This window comes from Asterias amurensis, chromosome 10 (genome assembly GCF_032118995.1).
Source record: "Asterias amurensis chromosome 10, ASM3211899v1".
NCBI lineage: Eukaryota > Metazoa > Echinodermata > Asteroidea > Forcipulatida > Asteriidae > Asterias > Asterias amurensis.
In genome coordinates, this window is record NC_092657.1 from 13856105 (window position 1) to 13878836 (window position 22732).

General features: G+C 37.2%; 1 protein-coding gene, 1 long non-coding RNA gene and 1 pseudogene across 2 annotated transcripts in view; 2 read left to right on the plus strand and 1 right to left on the minus strand.

Moving 5' to 3' along the window:
* The window catches only part of LOC139942967 (uncharacterized), a 521441-nt gene that overhangs the window by 376693 nt on the left and 122016 nt on the right, over nt 1–22732 (minus strand). The window lies entirely within an intron of this gene.
* The window catches only part of LOC139943389 (uncharacterized), a 138373-nt gene that overhangs the window by 54223 nt on the left and 61418 nt on the right, over nt 1–22732 (plus strand). The window lies entirely within an intron of this gene.
* Nucleotides 11720–19889, plus strand: LOC139942950 (uncharacterized; annotated as a pseudogene).

A 22732-nucleotide genomic window follows, 5' to 3' on the forward strand; every position in this document is an offset into this window, starting at 1 on the left:
AATAAAAGAGAATGACATTCTTCAAAACTTACTTTCTTAAACGCTCAACAACTTGTGTAAATCAGCGGTTCACAATTAATGTGTTATCCACATTTTGATTATTCCTGAAAAGGAAATCGGCTGTTGTAATGATCTTTACATTCTAATCAGTTTCTCTGATCGATAGTTTTGTATCCCTTGATAAGAACACGGCTTCAGTCATAATTTTTTTTTGTTCGTACTAAATCTAACTGTTCCCACACATAACTATACTAAAAAAGAATAAAATTCTCCTATAATTTAATAACTTAAAAACTCTGAAAACAACACAATAATGTTGTAGTTAGCAGTTCATTGTTAATGATATATCTGCTTCATCAAATGTATACAACACTTCAATTTTATTTTGAGAATGGATATTGTTGTATTGATCTTTGCAACAATTTCCTCGGACCCATTTTCATTTGTTGTCCTTGAATTTAGCTTGTTTATAGTTTTTAAGATTGTCTTGTTTTACTTTTTTTTCTAATCTAGGTTCCACACATTTAAATTTAAGTTAAACACAATTAAGCTCAATGAAACAGAAGCAACTTCTCAACATGTAGTTTCTTAAAGGCAATGACAATAATACATTTTTGATTTGAAAATGTGCAATATGCAACACACATTGATTAATACTACTTTAGAATTGCAAGGGTCGTATCCTTGGATGAGTAAACGAGTAATATGCCTGTGGTATTTATTTCACATGACTCGGAAAAGTACTGATTATACAGTGCTAACACACACCGGTGTTTGGGTAAAAAAATAAAATTACTTTTATTTATCCCCGATGCAAATTTAACCTCTATTATATAGACATTGATTAACAAAAAGGGTAATATTTTGCTGTGTTATTGATTGTTTTTTTTTTTTATACTACATGCCATTCATTTCTACAACAAACATCAGTTGACCAGAACACTCGGAATTCCAACGGGTTTCCCGCTTTAAACACAGGGTGGTTGGAAACGACCAAGTGTTTGTTCGGAAAACTTGTACCTTTTTGGAGTCAAAATGTTAAAAAAAAATTAATAATCTGCACTGGATATTTATTTTAGAATGTTAAAGAAACACGTTGCCTTGGATCGGACGAGTGGTCTATAAAAAAAAAATAACCGTGTGTTATAAAACGAATATGGTGAGAAAGATGTTTTAAAAGTAGAATACAATGATCCACACAAATTTGCCTTGAAATTGCGTGGTTTTCCTGTTACTTTGCGAACTTACACGGTCGGCCATAAATGGCGGACCGTGTTATCTGACGATGTCAAAGGAAAACCGTGCAATTTTGAGGCATGTTTGTGTGGATCATTGTATTCTACTTTTACGACATACATCTATCCATATGCATTTGATAACAAACGGTTACAAACCCTTTTACAAAGACCAACTCGACCGATCCAAGGCAACGTGTACCTTTAAATCAATGAGTTTTATATCATTGTTATCTCTGACATTAATTTTTTTATTAAATCAGTCATCAAGGTACTTTAGATTGAATACTTTGGGGCAGTGATGCATTTTGCGATGATCACTTATATGAATAGTTGTAAATTCGTTCTCAATGTTTGTTTAAGGCACTGGACACCATTGGTGTTTATTCAATTTAGTGTCAAGTCTAAACAAAATGTTAACGAGCAACAGGGAGCTATTGAACATATTATTTATAAACGGCTCACTCTGAAGTACGTTTTTGAGAGATGAGTAATTTCTCACAAAAATAATCAAAAACGCCAGCTGCACATTTTAGTAGGCATATAAAAGCCGGCAGTTCTCTTGCAACTTCGATGACCAAATGGGTCACATTTTTAAAGAATGTTTTTGGTTATGCATAGTGTTGGGTTATACCAAGTGAGAATATTGGTATTATAGTCAACTACATATGCCACTATTGCCTTTAAAGGCACTGGACACTATTGACAATTGCTTAAAAGAACACGTTGTCTTGGATCGGGTCGAGTTGGTCTATACAAAGTGTTTGTAACCTTTGTTTATAAATTGCATATGGTTGGAAAGATGTCTTAAAAGTAGAATACAATGATCCACACAAGTTTGCCTCGAAATTGCGTGGTTTTCCTTTTACTGTGCGAACTAACACGGTCGGCCATTTATGGAAGTCAAAAATTTGACTCCCCTAAATGGTCGACCGTGTTAGTCGACGAGGTAAAATGAAAACCGTGCAATTTCGAAGCATGTTTGTGCGGATCATTGTATTCTACTTTTACAACATCTTTCTACCCATATGCATTTTATAACAAACGGTTACAAACGCCTTTCAAAGACCAACTCGACCCGATCCAAGGCAACGACTTCCTTTAAAATAACTGTAAGCATAAAAACTTACTTCTTGACGATCAATGATATTACAAAACATTGCGATAAACGGCTCCCACCGAAGTAACGTCGTTTTCGAGAAAGAGGTTGTTTCTCACTTAAACACGTAAATTTGATTTTAAGGTATCGAATTAAAGCATCTCAAATCACACAACTTCGTGCGACAAGTGTTGTTGTTTGTGTCAATATTATCATGCAACTTCGACGACCATTTGAGTTCATTTTGTTAAGGTTTGTTACGCTGGGCATATGTTGAGATATACCAAATTAGGAGACACGTCGATGGCAGTACCGAAGTTGTCCTGTGTCTTTTTAAGTAAAGCTTGTTCGTTTAATGAGTTACAAAACTTGCCGTATTTTCATGCTGCATTTCTTCAGGGAGAAATAATCTGATCCATACCACCAACCTGCCCATTTTACTCCACATCCGAATGGAACATCTTCCTGTGGGTAGTATTTACCATTCAGATGGGACATGTAGCAGCTTGTAAACCACCAGGCACCTTCCCATAGCTCTGCGCAGTTGGCAGTGGTATCTACATCATTGTCCTGATCCTTCGCTGTGAATGGTTGGCCATTATGACCAAACATTGAATCACTTGTTGTACTCTGAGCATCATATGAACCAACATTGAGAGTGTACTTGTCACCTGTAACAGCAAACTCACCATAAGAAGCCCAAACTGTAGTGGACTGCCAATTATCCATTTCTACCCTGAGCTCCCATTGACCCGTTCCAGTAAGGGCACGCAGGATGTCATTCCCCAACCAGAACTCATTTTGCATGTCACCAAAGCCAGATGCGTATTCAGACCAGGTGCGGTAAAAGTCAACAGAGCCATCTTGTCTCCTCTGAAACACTATCCAGCCTCCTCCATCTGTCTCCATATCGCAGTAAACATGTAACCCAGCAGTTAGACTTGTAGGGTAGATGTTGTATATGCCATTGTCACGGTAACCAGCTTGATATAACTTAGTACAACTGCTATATTTCTTCACGTTCGGAACGGAAAAAGAAAAAGTGTCCACCCTTTCATCATAGTAGACACTTCCTTGTGATTCGATAAAGTCAACAGGGCTGTTTGCTCTGGTGATATTGTTAAATGCACAAACATTGTTATCTATTTGGTAGTTGAATGATGCACATTGTGGATCCATAGAGCAGTCTCGCCCACATATCACAGGAGAAGATACTGTCTTCTTGTAAAAAACGTGATTCAGTAAGGCACGGTTTTCAGCCAAGTAGAATGTTTCGATGAACCGCTGTTGGTTTGCACCCTGGCATGTTTGAATCAGTACAAACATAAACAAAGTTGCGATAATGACCTCCATGATGATCGTTTGTGTATACTCTTATTCGTATAAACTTTTAGAAGAAATGAATCATGCAGTTATTCATATTTTTCTTCAAAGTAAGCAATTAATTGAACATAACTTGTTGCTGCAGACATGTGTAACTGAGTAAGCTTCACTCATCGACTTCACCATTCACCGTATTCGCAGCAGTGAGATAGAAACGAGTGATCAAACAGTATTTAAGGCTTGTCTATAAAGAAACAGACGACTGTGGCGGGTATTGATTGGCTGTCAAATTCTGGGTCAATTTCGATTGCGTGTGTAATACAATTTATTAGGTTTTCCTGTGTGCTTCAGACCAAATCACTGTATTATGCTCATTTCGTTTTTCTGCGAAGGGAACGTAGCGAAAGCAATTACGCAGCCAAGGATGCTGTATTGGCCTATTCTTTAAAGGCAGTGGACACTTGGTAATCTCTTAAAATATTTATAAGCATAACACCTTTCTTGTAAGTAATGGGGAGAGGTTGATGGTATAAAACACCGTTATAAGCGGCTCCCTTTGAATTGACGTAGTTTTCGAGAAAGAAGTAATTTCCCACGAAATTGTTTTCAAACCTCATAATTATTTAGAATTTTAGGTCCCGAAATCAAACATCTGAAAGCAATCAACTACGTGTGACAAGGGTGTTTTTGTATTTCTTTCAATAATATCTCGCAACAACGACGACCGAGTGAGCTCAAATTTTCACAGGTTTGTTATTTTAACTATATGGTGAGATACACCGACTGTGTGTTAACAATTAACAATGGTGTTAAGTGTCTGTAAGGCCAAGTCACACTGTAGCGTTGGCCAAAACTATAACAACGCATAGAGAACGCAAAGAGAGCCCCAGACAAGAGCTAATCGAACGATCACACTCGACCTCTCGTGGTGACGGCATACTCATCAGGTCACCCCAAAGTGACCCACTCCACAAGCAGGGCACTGGGGGCCGACCCGGGTGAGCCCCGTCAAAGCTATTCGAACGTACCAGGGCAGACTTAGACCGGGGTCGACCCATGGAAGCTAAACGAACACACACCCATATGCTCACAAATATTGTTCTACGCTGACTGACTCTTAAAACCGACATACGTTTACAGAGTAACTAAAAGGTTTTTTTTTTTCGCGTATTTGTTTTGGTTTTTACTGGAATCGAGATGAGATCAATATGTTCCGCTCAATTTGTTTTTTTTTTGTTGTAAAAAGAACGCTGCAAAAAAAAAAAAATTAACAGCCAAGGTGGCACAATACCGAGGTGTGTAGACTGCAATTACGTGGTAAAAATCATAATTGTTTTTGATCTGAGATCATTAGCGCTATATAGCTGCATGTACGTCAGAAAAGAGAAGTAAATTTGTTCCGCTCCATTTGTTTAGTTTTGTAAACGGAACACAACAGAGCCAATTTCACATGCAAGGGTGCTGTACCGACCTACTTTTACAAGGCAATTACGTGGTGACAAGCGTAATTGATTTTGTTCCGAAATCATTAGTGCTATAGCTGCATACACGTCAGAAAAGAAAATAGGTCAATTTGTTCCGCTCCATTTGTTTTCTCTTTAAGGACCGCGTCGAAGGCAATTACACAGTCACTGTACCGACCTACTTTTACACTGCAACATAAAGGTGATGTTGGTATTAGATTTCGATCACTTATCAGACCATATTCATGCGGGAATTCTGTATCGTAGTAGTTCGATATCTTCCACAATTCTGTGTATTGGGGAACCGTTTATGCGAGGGTTCAATTTAGCCGTCCGCAACAGCATATCAACCGATAGATCGCAGATTAAAGTGCTGCAGCCGATTTCAAGAAACGTTACGCAACTGCCCAAGTGCACTTGCGCAGCATTTATGGCTAAACTTGCGCCATAAACGTTGCGCAAGTGGACTTATGCAGTTGCGTAAAGTTTCGTGAAGTAGGCTGCTGCTCCAGTAAATTGTATATTCGCTAAAAATGTAAATTTTATTGTTACCTTGACCTTTTCGCGGGGTATTGTGCACATTGCCAACGAAATTGGAAAACATTGATGCAACAACACATTATCAGCCATTCCTGCTCGTACTGTACAGTGAATCGGTGCTAAAACCTTCAAGTGTATATTTTGTGATCATTGAAAAGAATGCCATACCCCAACCAACCCTACTCAAGGCCGTAGATGTGTGCTATACGGCACATTTCGTCCTCGACTGTAAATATCAGCAACTTTGCACAAGTGTGTGGACATTCTTCGAGGGATATGTTTTCAACCAGCCGGGACTGAAAACAACCAAAGACAGTCCAACTCTAAGAGCCCTGAGAGCCTTTTTGGCTTTCAAAAAATTTTCGTGAAAGCTTCACAGCTTGACCATTTGTTGGCTGTTTGACATTTTGTCGTTAACCTTGTTATTTCCTTGTTCCATTGCAGACTTATTAAAGGCAGTGGACACTATTGGTTATTACTCAAAATAATTATTGGCATAAAACCTTTCTTGGTGACGAGTAATGGGGAGAGGTTGATGGTATAAAACATTGTGAGAAACGGCTCCCTCTGAAGTGCCATTAGTTTTCGAGAAAGAAGTAATTTCCCACGAATTTGATTTCGAGACCTCAAGTTTAGAATTTGAGGTCTCGAAATCAAGCATCAGAAAGCTATAGGCTCCTTGGTCATTTTAGCACATAATCTAAGCAAAAGAACACGGAACAGCTTTGTGTTTGTTCACAAACACATAATGTCTAGTTTGATAATTGTTCTTTAATCAGAGTTTAATCAGTTCAGTATAATCAGGAAGGTAAATCAGGAACGGTTGATTGGTAGAATTCAGGCTAGGTGGATCACTTAGTATGATGGCTGGGCAATTACATGTAGTTCAGTAAGTGGTTGTAGTAAGATTCATTCATTTATTAAAGAAAGATAGGGATTGGGAAATTAATAATGCAAAACAACTAATAAGAGCGATTGGCAAATAATTGGAAAGGGCGACAATAAATTATTCCCATATTTGATTCACGTATCAAAATGACGTATATTATTTCTGACAACTAGAAATGTGGGACTGGTTTTGGCTGAAAATACACGATAACTACACAATAGTATGAATGAATAACAATCTTTATCAATTATATTAAACGATTACAGACTGGGTTTGTCGAAACATAATTAGATTAATCAATAAGTTAACTTTGATTAGGGAAAAACTCACCATCCGATTTTAACCTTTACAATTTTCTGACATTCACGTTCATTAACCTGGTAAGTCTGAAGCCACCCATTGTCCAGAAATTTCCTTATTATGCACATAGATCATATAGGAAAACCAATTACATAGGTAACATATAAATATACTGTCCCACTAATATACTAACCTACAGTTTCAAACTGACCAATTACGTACTGGAAAGATCCTTACACAACATCGTCCGTGATTTAGACTTGAGCCACAAACTTTCCAGTCAATTGAAATCAGACCTTTTCATTATAAAACATTTTATTAGTATTCGTCCTCGGGATAATTTAAACTCAGAACTATTTGTAACGCTACACTCTCAATAACACATCATCCAATAATGTGAATCTATACCCAACAAATTACCACAACTACAATAATCCGCTATATCCGGTCAAAACAAGGGCAGCGACGGTTTTTTACACTGCCGTTTAAAACCGGCAGGGTCGAATTGCCGTGTGATGGCCTTTAGCGCACGGCAACGACCCTGCAAGGTTTTAAACTGACGTTTAAGAACGAGTCACTCCTCTTTTATTCCCATTCATGAATGCGCGCTTAGTACACTGTAAAGAAAAATGGTTAATAGGGTGTTAAGTGAAACTATTCCAACATATTTTGGTAATTTTTAAACACATTTAATGGTCAACTTTTCTGTTGAGTAAGGTAAGGCTTGGCCAATGTTCGTACGAAATTGAGTCATTAAAGTTTGGTAATCTTTACACAACAAAAGGGTACATAGTGCTTGCTTCAATCGGCTTACTAGATGTTGGGTATAAAATCAGCCATAAGCCCATGATTGAGTGGGCTAAATCATCAACAATTTAGCAGACTAGACTGGTCCCCTGTCATCTAAGTGTGACGTCAGGGCTACAGTCACGATGTCATGTTCGCGCATAATTATATGGAGAACTGTACCAGACATTCTCAGGTAATACTCACAATGAATATAACAATCCGGACAATGGAGATGACAAGACCGTATGATATAATTTAGAAATAAAAACATTAAACTTGGTTCACACTACATCACATCGTGTGTGTGACACTGACAGTTAACTCGTGAGTCGAATAGGCCTAGCCTGCCCTAGGCGTAGAGTTAAAGTAAGATTAAATTTACAACTCAAAACAAGTTGAGTTTTTTTTGCAAATTGGTTCTTAAAAGTATGGTGTGTCTTTTTTGTCTTGTTTGTTGTTGAATATTTAGTTCTTTTGTGTGTGTATGTGTGTTTTTTTTTTTTTTTTTTTTTTTTTTTTTTTTTTTTTAAATTGTTGTCATGGTTGTTAAAATTTCCAGCAGACAACTTGCCATAACTTAAGTTAAAGGAACACGTTGCCTTGGATCGGACGAGTTGGTATATAAAAAGCGTTTGTAACCGTTTTTTATAAAATGCATATGGTTGTAAAGATGTTTTAAAAGTAGAATACAATGATCCACACAAGTTTGCCTCGAAATTGCGTGGTTTCCTTTTACTGTGCGAACTAACACGGTCGGCCATTTATGGGAGTCAAACATTTGACTCCCATAAATGGCCGACCGTGTTAGTCGACGAGGTAAAAGGAAAACCGTGCATTTTCGAGACACGTTTGTGTGGATCATTGTATTATACTTTTACAACATTTTTCTACCCATATGCATTTTATAAAAAACGGTTTCAAACGTTTTTCAAAGACCAACTCGACCGATCCAAGGAAACGTGTTCGTTTAAGCCTGACTATCCAACTTTTGAGCAACGTTTAACAGACTAACGTTCAAGTGTAAAGGCCTGGTTTCTACCATTAGTTGGGCTATTGTAGTATGCGTATTACCCAATGTTTTAGAGCGATATTTTTTTAATAAAATTTGGGCAATGTCAACACCCATCATGCCCAACCCATCATAAGTAGGGTTCCTGCAAAAGTAACACTAGTGGGCAAACAACATTGCATGACATGTCATTTACGCAAATCTAAGTTGAATTTTAATTTAAATATGCCAAATTAAATCATGCCCAACTTTTGAGCAGGGTTCCTGCAAAAGTATTACTCGTTGGGCGAACAAACCTTGCATGCCATCTAATTTTTGTGCAACTTCAGGTTGAACTTTACTTTTAACAAACTGTCCTCGTTTTTAAATTGTCTAATGTGTAGTGTTTGTTTGTTTGTTTGTTTGTTTGTTTCACTTAGCAGTAAATACGTTGGCACTATATATGTTGCCACTGGTTTACTTGTAGTTTTTGTACATGAACTTGCAGTTTTGCACTGTGTACACATACATTATTTTTACTGTGGCTTTCTGAACATGGGCAGTGACTGTATTTTGGGACTCAAACATCGTAGCGCCTACCTAGAAAATTGTTAGTCTAGTTCCAAGTCAACATGGTCATTGAGACTTTGTGTTTTTTAAATATATTTCTTACCATTTTAAATGGTTAAATGATTTACAATTTAGGACATACTAGGCACCATTGACAGCACAAAGTTACTAACATGTCTGTGTACCAGTGTGTCAGATGATCCTTTTGGTAAATTTTAAGTTTACATGCCTCATACTAAATTAGAACAATTACATTAAATCACTAAGACATGTTATAGTCCACAACAAAAACATTGTTTTGGAAGAGGAGTTTTTGAGGTTTGAAAAGAACAAGACACATATTACTTACGCAGCAGTTTTCATCAACCCAGCACTTGAGAAAATTTGTCTTTATGTATTTATATTTGTGTAAAATAGTAAAACATTTTGGGTAGAACATTTAGTATGTTATGTTTTATTCATTTTCCTCACAGACAATGCAATAGATATGGAAGCTTTGGATGGAGCTGTTAAGAGAAGAGTGCTTAAGAGTCAGTTCAGGTAAATAATTGACATATTTGCTCACGGTCAAAAAATGAATTTTTGTTTATATACTTTGTGGGGTGGAGTTGTAAATATGAGCTAAAAACCAGTTTTTCAAACCCTAAAATCGGCAAAAAATGACCAAAAAAACAAAATGAGCCGTAACCATGGCAACGGGCTATATATAGAATTGAAAATGCAGTTTTGTTTATTTGCACCCCAAGGCCCTTCCACCCACAAAGTATAAAAAAAAAACATTGTTTGACCGTGAGCAACTATGTCAATTATTTACCTGAACTGACTCTTAATGAATCGATATAACAAAGGGATTAAATGAATATTATTTAAAGTAGATTATCTGGAGGTTAAAATAATATTGATGTGTTTGTATTTATTAAGTTACTGCAAGTGCAGCAACTCCTGATCCCAAAGAGAAGAAAGAGACAGCTGAAGATGTACTTGAAAAGGTTCAGTGGCTAAAAGGACAACTGTGCACCTTCTACCAAAGTCAACGAGTACATGTCATTGAAATCAAAGCACAGGGCAGAATGGGTGAAGGATAAGGAGAGAACTGTTGCAGAAATCTAGGAGGAGTCCCCCAGGCTGCTTGCTATTGGGATGGTAGGTTCCTACCAAGTATAATGGGACAGTATATATTGTTACCTATGTAATTAGTTTTCCTCTATGATATATGTGCATAATGAGGGAATTTCTGGACAATTGGTGGTTTCAGATTTGCCAGGTTAATGAACGTGAATGTCAGACAATTGTGTTGTAAAAACCTCACGTTTTCAGCATGCGTGAGGGCGCCGAAAAGTTGCTCTTGCATGCAGTTTAGACTAGGTTAAAATCGGATGGTGAGTTTTTCCCCAAAGTTAACTCATTAATTAACATAATTATGTTTTGATAAAACCCAGTCAGTAATTGTTTATTAGAATTCATAAAGATTATTCATACTATTGTGTAGTTATCGTGTATTTCAAGCCAAAACCAGTCCCAAATTTCTAGTTGTCGGAAATAATATATGTCATTTTGATACGTGAATCAATATGGGAATAATTTATTGTCGCCCTTTCCAATTATCTGCCAATCGCTCTTATTATTAGTTGTTTTGCAGTATTAATTTCCTAATCCCTATCTTTTCTTAAATAAATGAATGAAACTTACTACATCCACCTACTGAACTACAGTAAATGCCCAGCCTTCATACCAAGTGATCCAATAAGCCTGAATTCTACCAATCAACCGTTTTTGCATAACAACAATGCTGTATACAAATACCCAGTCTTTTGTCCATTTCAGGGAATGTCGTGGTCATGCATATACAGTTTATGATGTTGTGATGTGTGACGTATACTGTTTTTTTTTTTTCAGTCTTTCCAATTTTGCAGGCTTTCTTTGCCTCTCCATTCTCTAATTTCTTGTATTTTTGGTGACTGAAAAATAAATGTTTTACTTTTATTGAGGGCAATCTTTAATATACTGTAAAACACCTCGATTGTTAAAAGAGGCATGGATTTCACAATGAGTTAAGACTAGCCATACGTTTTTAGTATCTCCTAAGACTAGTCCTAATTTTGGACTAGTCCTAACTTTTTGTGAAATCGACCCCTGAATCGTTAAAAGAGGCGATAACAGGACAACAAACAATCATCAACTGAGAATGTTCGTACGTTGTTCAACACCAATTACGGAAGTACATGCTTGTATAGGTTACACATGCATCTTTTTGCATATGGTTTATGTTGGGATCAAATGTTAAAATGACTGTCGAATCAGTTGATGTCAAATGGTAACATTATCACGCACTACCAATCCTGGTACCATTGAACGCTACAAATATTAGTGTGTTTTTCCAGTTGCGCATGAGTGTTTATCCAAACATGTGAGTCTACGCACTGTACTTTCATATGCAAATAGGGTTTGCAATTGGGTTTTTCCAGCGTTGTGCAACTACCATTGTGCATGCACTGTATATGTAAAAGTGGGGTTTGCTAAAACCAGGAACTGTTGTAGTGCCATTTCAATGTCATTTTGTCTTTTGTTTGCCGGCTATCAGTGAGTTTAGCAAAGAAGATCAACTGTACGAAGTGTGTTAATTAAAGTAACATCTACAGCTACAGGTAAGACTGTGTTTCACTAGGGTCTTTGCTGTCGTAAATGACAGCTCGAAAATTGTGAACTATGTAATCATGATTCAGTGCATAAGAACCAGTATTTTGTTAATAATAAGTATAGGCCTAAATGCACTTGTAATTTAAAACCCGTTCTGACGAGTTGTATGATGGCTACGAGGAAGGGAAAGTTATTGATGTTGAAGCATGTTTTGTTTGTTTTTAGGACACTCAAACGTTGACACGTATAACAATAATAGTATTTTATTATTATTATTTTTTTTATTTTTTTATTTTTTTTATTTTTTTATTTTTTTTTTTTTGGGGGGGGGGCTAATCATCCTTACTCGAAACTAAGAGCTGAATTGCGAAGGACACGGCTACAACGTGTTCGAGAAGCAGGCATGCAAGGGCGCCTCTGGCTGCCAGCCACATCAACCCATTATGAACACGGAGCACAGCCAAGATCGAATTTGATTTTTCCCGAGGGAATCGAACCGGGGTCACCTTGGTGAGAGGCGAGCGCTTTCCGCACAAGCCAACCATGCCACCCATGTGCATATATACTGCCACACTACCCTTAATGTGGTTCTGGTCATTCTTGGCCACAACCTGCATGGTCGATGAAACGAATGATCAAGGCAACATTCCCAAATCGAAATTTAGATAAAGGCTGACCAGATTGACCCTGCACACAAACAACGCTCACTCAGGTATGTGTAAATAATGGATGCAATTTTACTGTGGAAACAATAACAGTTTAAGACTGGGTTGCTGTAAAAGTCAAATAAGAGGTGGCAGACTTTTAAAAATGGATTTCGTTTATACTTTGCACAAGTGAAGGCCATCAACCAACGTGTAAAAAAAAACATACTTTTTTCATATACACCTTCGTTGCCATGGCAGCGGTCAAAAGTATAAAATTACCATATTTCACCAAATTTAGCACTTTTCATTTGTACAAATTACCGAAAGATGAGGGCGTCACTGTGTGAAAACCAAATAGTGGACCTACCTCTCAGCTGGATATGGTAAATATAGATCCTAAATCTTTCAAAAAATGCATTTGACAAAAGTACAGTTAATTGTGAATGGAAGATTACATTATTTCAAAAATGGGTGTTTTGAGGAAAAGTCAACTTTGGAAATAGACGGGGTTGCTAAAGTTGTCAGAAGTCCCAAAGTAGCATACTTAGCAAAGTTTTGCCTCTAGGCGTGACAGATAAGATACTGGTCTGTAAGAATTTCCAAATTTGTTGGGGGATATTTGCTGTACTGGGGAGCAGTGCTGCCACAAACTTCGTGCTTTTGGGGGAAAAACTAGCCTTGCTCCAGGCAGTCGAATTATTCACTCCGAAAAAAGACCGCCGCTGTATAAAACCCCACCCGTATTCACTGTGCGGAACATCGCACGACACGACGTCCCGTACACTATCCGCATAGGGAGCTCCGCATGCGGTAAGTGGTACGAGTGCGGATGGCTTGTGTGCACAGTAGTCGTACGATGTTACTGTGTGTATACGGGTGAGTCATGCGGTGTGATCATACGGACCACGCACAGGGTATACGGGTGGGTTTACAGCGGCGTCTTTTCGGAGCGAATAATGCGACTGCCTCGAGCAAGGCTAGGGAAAAACCGGTGTTTATTATTCAAATTGTGTAAAACAAAGTATATTATTTTGTTTTAAGGGATCTTGTTTACTCTTTGCACATGTTAATTCTTTCAACCAAACTTTGGTTGCCATGGCAACGGTTATGAATCAGAAAATTTCCATGTTTGACCTTATTTAGCTATTTTCGTAAACAACTACCCAAAGTTGAGAGCTTTACTGTGTAAAGACTAAATTATATGATCTGCCTCTCAGCTGAATATGGTAAATATACACCCTTGGTCTTTCAAAAAATGCACCTGACACAGGTGACAGTTAATTGTGAACGGGACAATCCATTATTTCAAAACGGGGTGTTTTGAACAAAGGTCAATTTGGGAAATAGAGGGGGTTGCTAAGTTTGTCAGAAGTGCGAAAGTAGCATATTTAGGAAAGTTTTGCTACCTGGCTTGAAAGATAAGATACTGGTCTGTAGGAACTTCGAAAAAATGTTTTGGTATTTGTTGAACTGGGGAGCAGTGTTGCCAGAAACTTCATGCTTAAAAAAAATGTATTTTGCAAATTTCATAATCATATGAAAAAATAATGCTCTTTAATTACTTTTTACAAGCTGAAAAATAATTTTAATTGAAAAAAAACAGGCACACGATATAACAAAGCGACTTACAACTGTGTATAAATATAACTTCCAACTGTATAAATCTGCATAACAAAGACATTCTGTTGTACATGTTTGTGGTCATTTACGTTTGGCTATAGCAGCTACAATCAACAACAACATCTTCCTTTTTCTTGACAAATGGACGTTCACAGGTCTTCGTTTGAACGTCAAACATTTCTAACACGTCCTTAACGCAGCGCACAGGCATCACATAATCCGTGACTGTACAATTAATGGTTACGAAAATCAATTAATTCCCAAGTTCCTTAAAGACACTAGACACTATTGGTAACTGTCAAAGACAAGTCTTCTCACTTGGTGTATCTCAACATATGCATAATATCAAATTCGTGGAAAATTACTTCTTTCTCGAAAACAATGAGGGATATTTCTCACACTGTTTGATACCATCAACCTCTCCCCATTAATCGTTACCATGTAAGGTTTTGTGCAATAATTATTTTGAGTAATTACCAATAGTGTTCACTGCCTTTAATGGAACATAGCCGGATAACACTTTACCAGCCGAATTAGCTTGGGGTTATTCTTCGAACTATACACTGTATACCATTGAGAGTTATACTTTTATTTTAAGTTGCTTTGCTTTATTGTATCCTGTTTTTTTGTTCAATCAACTCCATTGTTCAGCATGTAAGAAATGTCATTTTAGAGAATTATTTTGTTCTTGTTTTTGCAAATATTACCATGTCTGAGACAGTGTCACTACATGACACAGTTGCCCATTAATCTGTGCTCCCCAGACATGAAACACAAATAATCGCCAAATCACAACCAAAATATTCTCTGTAGGAAACTGAAGGCACTTCAAACTGTCCTACTATTAATGATGTGCAATGGGAATTTTCAAAAGGAAATTTCAACAAAGGAGACGCTGTTCACGGCGCTTTGTAATGCATTGTCAACACAATTTGATATGCTTGGGGGCTGGGCGAGGATGGGGGGGTTTAAAAAAACAAAACTTAGGTCATTCAAAATATTCTTGGTCAATGTTGGGTACTCCACAAGGCTACTTTTTCTCAAACGTTTTCTATCAAATCGGAAGAACCAATGTTGGCCCAAAATACAACCGAAAGGACAACATTTTGAGACCCCTGGCAAACTGTCATTTTGACGGCCAAAAACCGGGTAAAAATGCTGATTTTGCAATTATTTTTCTAAAGACAGCGCTTATGCTGTTCTAAAAATAGCATAAGGGTAAAAGTTAAAGCAATAATTGTTTATCTCAAGGACGACTCGTTGTATTGTTGTGAAAGGTTTAAAAACGAAATGCGCATTGGCTGGGTGGAGTTGCAGTATGCTAAAATACAGTTCTTTCAGACACAAAATTTGCCAAAAATTGCCAAAACACAAAATGAGCTGTTACCATGACAACGGGCTATGTGGTGATTTCAAAAGTTTATTTGTTTTAAAGGAAGTGGACACTATTGGTAATTTTCACAGTATCTCAACATATGCATAAAATAACAAACCTGTGAAAATTTAAGCTCAGTCGGTCATCGAATTTGCGAGATAATAATGAAAGAAAAACACCCTTGTCACACGAAGTTGTGTGCGTGTTTAGATGGTTGATTTCGAGACATCAAGTTCTAAACTTGAGGTCTCAAAATCAAATTCGTAGACAATTACTCCTGTCTCGAAAACTGTGGCACTTCAGAGGGAGCCGTTTCTCACAATGTGCATAAAATAACAAACCTGTGAAAATTTAAGCTCAGTCGGTCATCGAATTTGCGAGATAATAATGAAAGAAAAACACCCTTGTCACACGAAGTTGTGTGCGTGTTTAGATGGTTTATTTCGAGACATCAAGTTCTAAACTTGAGGTCTCAAAATCAAATTTGTGGACAATTACTCCTGTCTCGAAAACTGTGGCACTTCAGAGGGAGCCGTTTCTCACAATGTTTTATACCATCAACCTCTCCCCATTACTCGTCACCAAGAAATGTTTCATGCTAATAATTATTTTGAGTAATTACAAATAGTGTCCACTGCCTTTAATGCACCTCAAAGCCCTTCCACCAATAAGGTATTTAAAAAAAAAAAAATAATAATAATAATACCTTATAATAATGTAAATTGTTTTGTCATTTATTGCCATGTTCCCCTGCCAAAGTGCTAACTTTCCGGCAAAACTGTGTTCACGCACTTAGAATACCAAAACATGTTATTGTATGTAGGTCGGTACCTTATCTTCCAACTATAAAAGTGTCATAATCCACAAAGTGCAAATTTCGGACTTATGGCCCAATTCAATATCCCTATTTTTCGCTAAAAGAAAATACGAAAAAAATAAATTTTTGAAATAGTGGTTTGATCCAAAGTTGAACGCAAACTTAATTTGTAAATCATTTCCTGAAAGAGTAAACATGGTTGTGCAATATGTTTGAAAGAAAAACTTCAACCTTTCCCCCTTTAGACGTACCAGTGTTTTAAATTCACCTTTATTTCAACACTTTAAAAAGCTACAAAATTTGCAAATTTGCTCAAAATCTTATTTTGGCCGTAACCATGGCAACCAATGTCTGATATACACTTTAGATTTGTTAAATTTCTTTGTACTGTTTAATTCTCACAATTTTTTTTTTTTTTCTTTTTAAAAAGAGTATGGAATAAACGTGTTTTGAATTGAATCAGTATTTTAATTTGGTACTGACAGACACGTTTTTCATGTTATGCGTTCCAATGGTAAATTATTCTCCCTCCTTGGATATAACAGCTACATATCTTAGGCAATAATCATAAACAATACCATATTTTGAAATGAAATGTGTACACGTAGTTGAATAGACTTATCCAAACTAGGAGTAAACAAATAAAAAAATGACCTACATTTTCCAAACGTATACAATCCATTCAAAGAGGCAAACAATATTGTTAGCAACTATTTGGACGACAAAATTACCGATCCACTGTACTGAAAATGGTATGTTGATATATTTTTGAGAGCAACGTCGGCGGAACGCTTTGAAGAATGTGGACAATTGTTTTCTCCCATTTGCAAAGCATAGATTTATATATAGGCAGACATGCTATGTTGGGTTCGCAAAGTAGATCAAGAAATAATGGTAACAATATCGAATTAATTATACATATCAAACTTACATAATAAAATAAGACAGTTTGTTAATTTTTGGGGGTTTGATGATGGAATTTAATTCAACGATTTATTGTATCATACAATGAAAGTTTGTTTTTGTTTTGTTTCACCAGTGTTTTTTTATTTCTTCACCCGCTGTAGGTACATTAAAAACAAAAAGTTTTTTTTAGCCTTAAAATCTTATAAAACAAACAATCGCGAACAATAGATGGAATTTCTTTCCACAAACATGTTAGTATCTGTTATTGCAGTTTATTGCCACACGGGCAGGCACTTTGCTAAATAATGTCGGCTAAAAAACAGGATTGGTTGGTGTTTTCAAATGGCGTCCGCTCTCCAGTCATTATAACATATATCACTGCTCTACACCTAGTAAGTCTGCTGCCACCAAGTGTCCAAAAGTCATTGACTGGATGATTTAATGAAAATGTAACATTTGTTTGTATTCGTATAACAGGACAGCCCAGTCTCACCAAGATGGCCGAAGCTGCACTTCACACTGAGACCACTTGCAAGATTAGACATGTACACATCGAATGCCCAATCTGCTTGGCTCGGTTCATCGATCCGAAAATCCTGGACTGCCAGCACAGCTTCTGCCTAAAATGTCTTCAGGAACTTGTAGACAAACAGGATCCAAAGACGGACTTCATCACTTGCCCAGTGTGTAGAGAGAAAACTTCAATCCCAGATAAGGGACCATCGGCTCTTCTCAACTGCTTTCTCTTGAGCTCGCTTATTGATGACGTCATCAATCCGGATGGTCCCGGAGAGGACATTAGGCCTAACCCTCTTGTATCGATTTGCGAAGAATGCGACGAAGGTCTTGAAGCCGTCTCACGGTGTATTGACTGTGATGCGAAATGTTGCAAGATTTGTTTGGAATACCACGCCAAAATAAAATTGAACAGGCATCATCGAGTCGTTAATGCAGCCGGGTCGTCAAATGAAGGATCCAGAGACCAGAAAAAAACTTGCTCTCCAAAATGCCGGAAACACACTGACCAGGAACTTTGTTTTTACTGTGAAACGTGTGATTTACTCGTGTGTCCTAAATGTGCGGTGCTCGATCACCGATCGTCAGACCACAACCTTTCTGAAATCAATGATTCCATTCGATCGTATCGTCTAGCTGTTGAAGAGGCTTTGATGAAGTTTGATGAATGTCGCAAGCAATTTCAAAAAGTGGATAACTCTATCAAACACTCACAGCATAGATTACAGCTCATGGTCGACCGGGCTCTTCGAGATATTGTGGCCAAGGAGAAAGAGGAAGTTGCAAAAATCAGGAAAGCATCTCGCCTCTTTCAAGACAGAATAACTCAAATCGGTCAAGAAAGAGGTGAGGAATTTGGCAGCATACAGATCAGCAATAGCGATAAGATGAGCCGTGCAGAGCAGATCGTAGCTTCAGTCAACGACTTGATGCAACATGCTGATGACTTTGAGCTGATGGACCTCAAGCCAAAGGTTATGCACAACTTGACATTCCACAATGAGCTCAAGTTTCAAACAGTGCAGCATAGCAAGTCATTCATCGGGTTCAAAGGTCATGATGTCGTCACTGATGCGGATATCGGTGAAATACTAGATGAAGAGAAGTGGGAGTTGAAGACAGAGTTTAGTGATGACGAGACAGTTGATGGGGAGTTCAAAGGGACAGCGAATGCTGCTTGTTTTAGCAACGGTGACATTGTCGTTGCTGATGCACTAAGACATGTATTGCTCACATTTACATCCGAGGGTAATTTCAAATCTAAAGGTGTGCAAAGTAGAACACAAGATGGACAACTAGAAGACCCTGCCGGCGTTGCGGTGACCTTTGATGACCTGCTTCTGGTTCCTGACGGACAGGATGTAAAGGTTTATGATAGCGAACTGCGATATATTCGACAGTTCAGACCCTCACGGAATCAAGTCGAGGGGCAGTCAAAGAGTTTACTCGCTGGTATTGCTGTTGACAAGAAAGATCGTATTGCATTGTATGACTGTGAGAGAAAGGTAATATCTCTTCATAACAAGGATGGATCCACCATTTCCACAATACATCATGATGCTATTGGCGACATCGGCAGTCCAAGCTTTCTATCTGTTAACAGCAAGGAACGACTGATCTTTACAAACCCCTATGAGATGAAACTAGTTTGTCTGGATTTCATGGGAAACGTATGACGGCAAACCTGTAAAGCCTAATGGAGTGTGTTGTGATGATGCTGGGGATATATATGTATCTATTCTTGACGATACGGAGGGAACCGGTGAGATACATCACTACGACGCATCAGGTGGGCACATCGGCTGTGTAGGTCGTGGCTTGCTCTTTCCTATAGGCATGACTTTTTCTCCGACCGGTGGCCTCATCGTGGCTGATAAACACTCGGTTAAGATCTTGCATCGCGTGTGAGTGTCGATGACGTTATGGTCGTAAAATGTACAATTATTATTGGTGATAAGGTAATTTGCAACTTCTAAAGTTTAACACTCATAGTTAATCTTCATAAACCTCAAGAATGCGAATAATCTGCCACATGGACAAAACATTACTTTTTTTTTTACAACGTACCGATCACTTAATGGTAATTGTCAGAGACCAATCTTCTCACTTGGTGTATCTCAACATATAAATAAAATAACCCACCTTTAAGCCTTTAATACAAATGTTGTGTTCTATTTTCGCAAATGAATACTATTTTCGCTGTGGCGGTTATATCAATTGGGTCATATTCGATCTAATGTCATTTCAAGCCAGAAGTAATTCTTAACCCGGTTACCCAAACGAAAAGGGGTGGTGAACACCATTCGGAGATATTGCTCTTTTAGCAGAAATATACATAACATTATTATTAATCATAATATCATTATCAAAAGTACTAAAGGTTCCTGAGTTTTAAAAATATCCACTCAGAATGCAAACATACAATACTAGGAGTAGACAACGGTTCATGTAAGAACCGTAAACAATAAATCTGATAAACCACTTTGATATTCTTGTCATAAAATCGAAGTATGAACACGAGATACTGGAAAGGTTGTAGGGATCCGAAAACCGACAGTTGGATGATGGTATCAGTTTGGTCTCGAATTTCTCAAGAGTGAACTGTAGGAAAAGAGTATTGTCAAAATGATCTTAAAGGGGTTGCTTGTAACTGCGGACTTCTACGTTTCTTTTGAATCAATACAACTTTACAACGTACGAAGGCCCATTTATGTTATTTTATTGTTTCTTTTTCTTATTTTGAAAATTGAAAATGCAACCTTAGGGGTGAGTACTATTTATTTGTAAGAGTAAATTATAAAACCATTCTTTACAAAATAAAAACAATTCTGCATACAGTTTTAACTTCAGACATTCCATTTAAAGCAGTACAACATATGCTAGGGCGCAGTCGACAAATATTACGATAAACACGATTTAGTTTAAAAAAAAAAAAAAAAAAAACAGAAAACTTTAACCTACAAAGTATTAGCTTCAATTTTTAATATCCGTACCAGCTTGTACGCTTTTGTAAACTCTGGTAACTCTATTCTAATAAAAATAGTTTGTTAAAGTTTGTTACGGATTTCATTTTAAAATTATTTACTCAGTCGATGATCAATGTAACTTGAACATTTGTTTTTGTTACCAAGAAAAATTCGGTTAACTATTTAATAGTTAACCGATTTTTTCCCCTCTGTGTGTGTGGCAGATGGTGTTGTTGTTTCCCGTTATACAATCATTAATCTTTAATAAACTTTTGTAAACTAAAGCTTTTGTAAATATTGCTTGGAAATGCGGCTCAACCAAAAGTTAGCAGGAATCAAATCGTGGACTATGCAAGTTAGGCCTACATGGTGATTGGGCTTGCCACAGTATAGTCTGGTGAGCATTTTTGGGGGCGTTGCTACTTTTATTGGTTATTCATAAATACCTCATACAGTTTCGCTTTACCTATTGGTGGAGAGCGCGTCACGTGGGTTGTTTAAACGGTTGACGGTTGATAATAACCAGCTGGAGCTGTTTATAACCGGTTGTTTTCGGATACTACACGCTAGTATTGATGCACGACGTTTCTCGTTACGGCTCATGCGGGCGCTGTTGGTGAGTTGACCGCGCTTTGTGTGAAAGGAACACGAAAAACGTCTTGCACCAAGACTGTACGCGCACAGATGCATATCCGAAAACTGTCTCGAATGCTTATCCGAAAACAGATTTTCTTACTTCATAACGCCTTTTAACAAAAACAGGCATGAATGGGAAGAAAATAGTAGTGACTCGTTAAACAGCCGTGCTTTATCGCACGTCAACGACCCTGCCGGTTTTAAACGCCAGTTTAATAGCTCGTCGCTACCATTTTAATCCCTTGAAAATAACCACACGCAATTACCTTACTTTGGTATCAGTTGTTTTTTTTAAACTCACCATTGCCCATTGATTAATATCATGGCTAAACAGAAAGACACTTTAAATTGTATCATTATTCATTATGTTGGAATTGTCACGTGATTAGTGAAAATTGTTTGTTTACTGAAGTAACTGATGCTATCATTCTTTAAAGACAGCGGACACTATCGGTAATTGTCAAAGACCACTCCTCTCACTTAGTGTATCTAAACACATGCATAAAACAACAAACCTGTGAACATTTGAACTCAATTGGTGGTCTAAATTGTGAGATATGAATTAAATAAAAAAACACCCTTGTCACACGAAGTTGTGTGCTTTATATGCTTGATTTCGAGACCTCAAACTCTACACTTGAGGTCTTAAAATCAAATTCGTTGAAAATAACTTCTTTCTCGAAAACTACCTCACTTAAGAGGGAGCCGTTTCTTACAATGTTGTATACTATCAACCTCTCCCCATTTCTCGTTACCAAATGAGGTTTTATGCTGATAATTATTTTGAGTAATTACCAATCGTGTCCACTGCCTTTAAATGATAAAACAATTTTGCATACAGATTTTAACTTGCCATGCCATTTTATAACAATGGACATCTCGACGGTGCCAATGTCCAAGCTGGAAAACAAAACTTAAATGATTCCACAATCTGAGAAATGCAACTTAAAGTTTACACTTCACAGATTCAACCAATGGCCGATGAATGTGATATATTATTGCATAACCAGATTACTTCGAAGTAAGATTAATCTCAAGTTTTTTTTTTTTTTTTTTTTACATTTGAAAGCTACAGTAAGCTTCCAGCAAACATACTGATAAACAACGTAAACGTTCCCTTCAATGTATGTTATTTAAAAAGATATTCAAGGTAAATCACTATTCAGTCACTAAATAGTGACTGGATACAACGGATTATTGTTTTTGAGGCAGCTTTTTGTAAGGATGCACATTATTGGTTGAAAGCTTATTGAGATTCAAGCGTTAGAATTAGTTCAGTTTTTAAATTATCCCGAGGTCGAATATATGGTGTATGTATAGTGATGTATGTTCAATATTAAAATTGTTTGATTTCGACTGACTGGAAAGTTCTTGGCCAAAGTCCAACTCACGTACGATGTTGTGTTAGGATTTTCT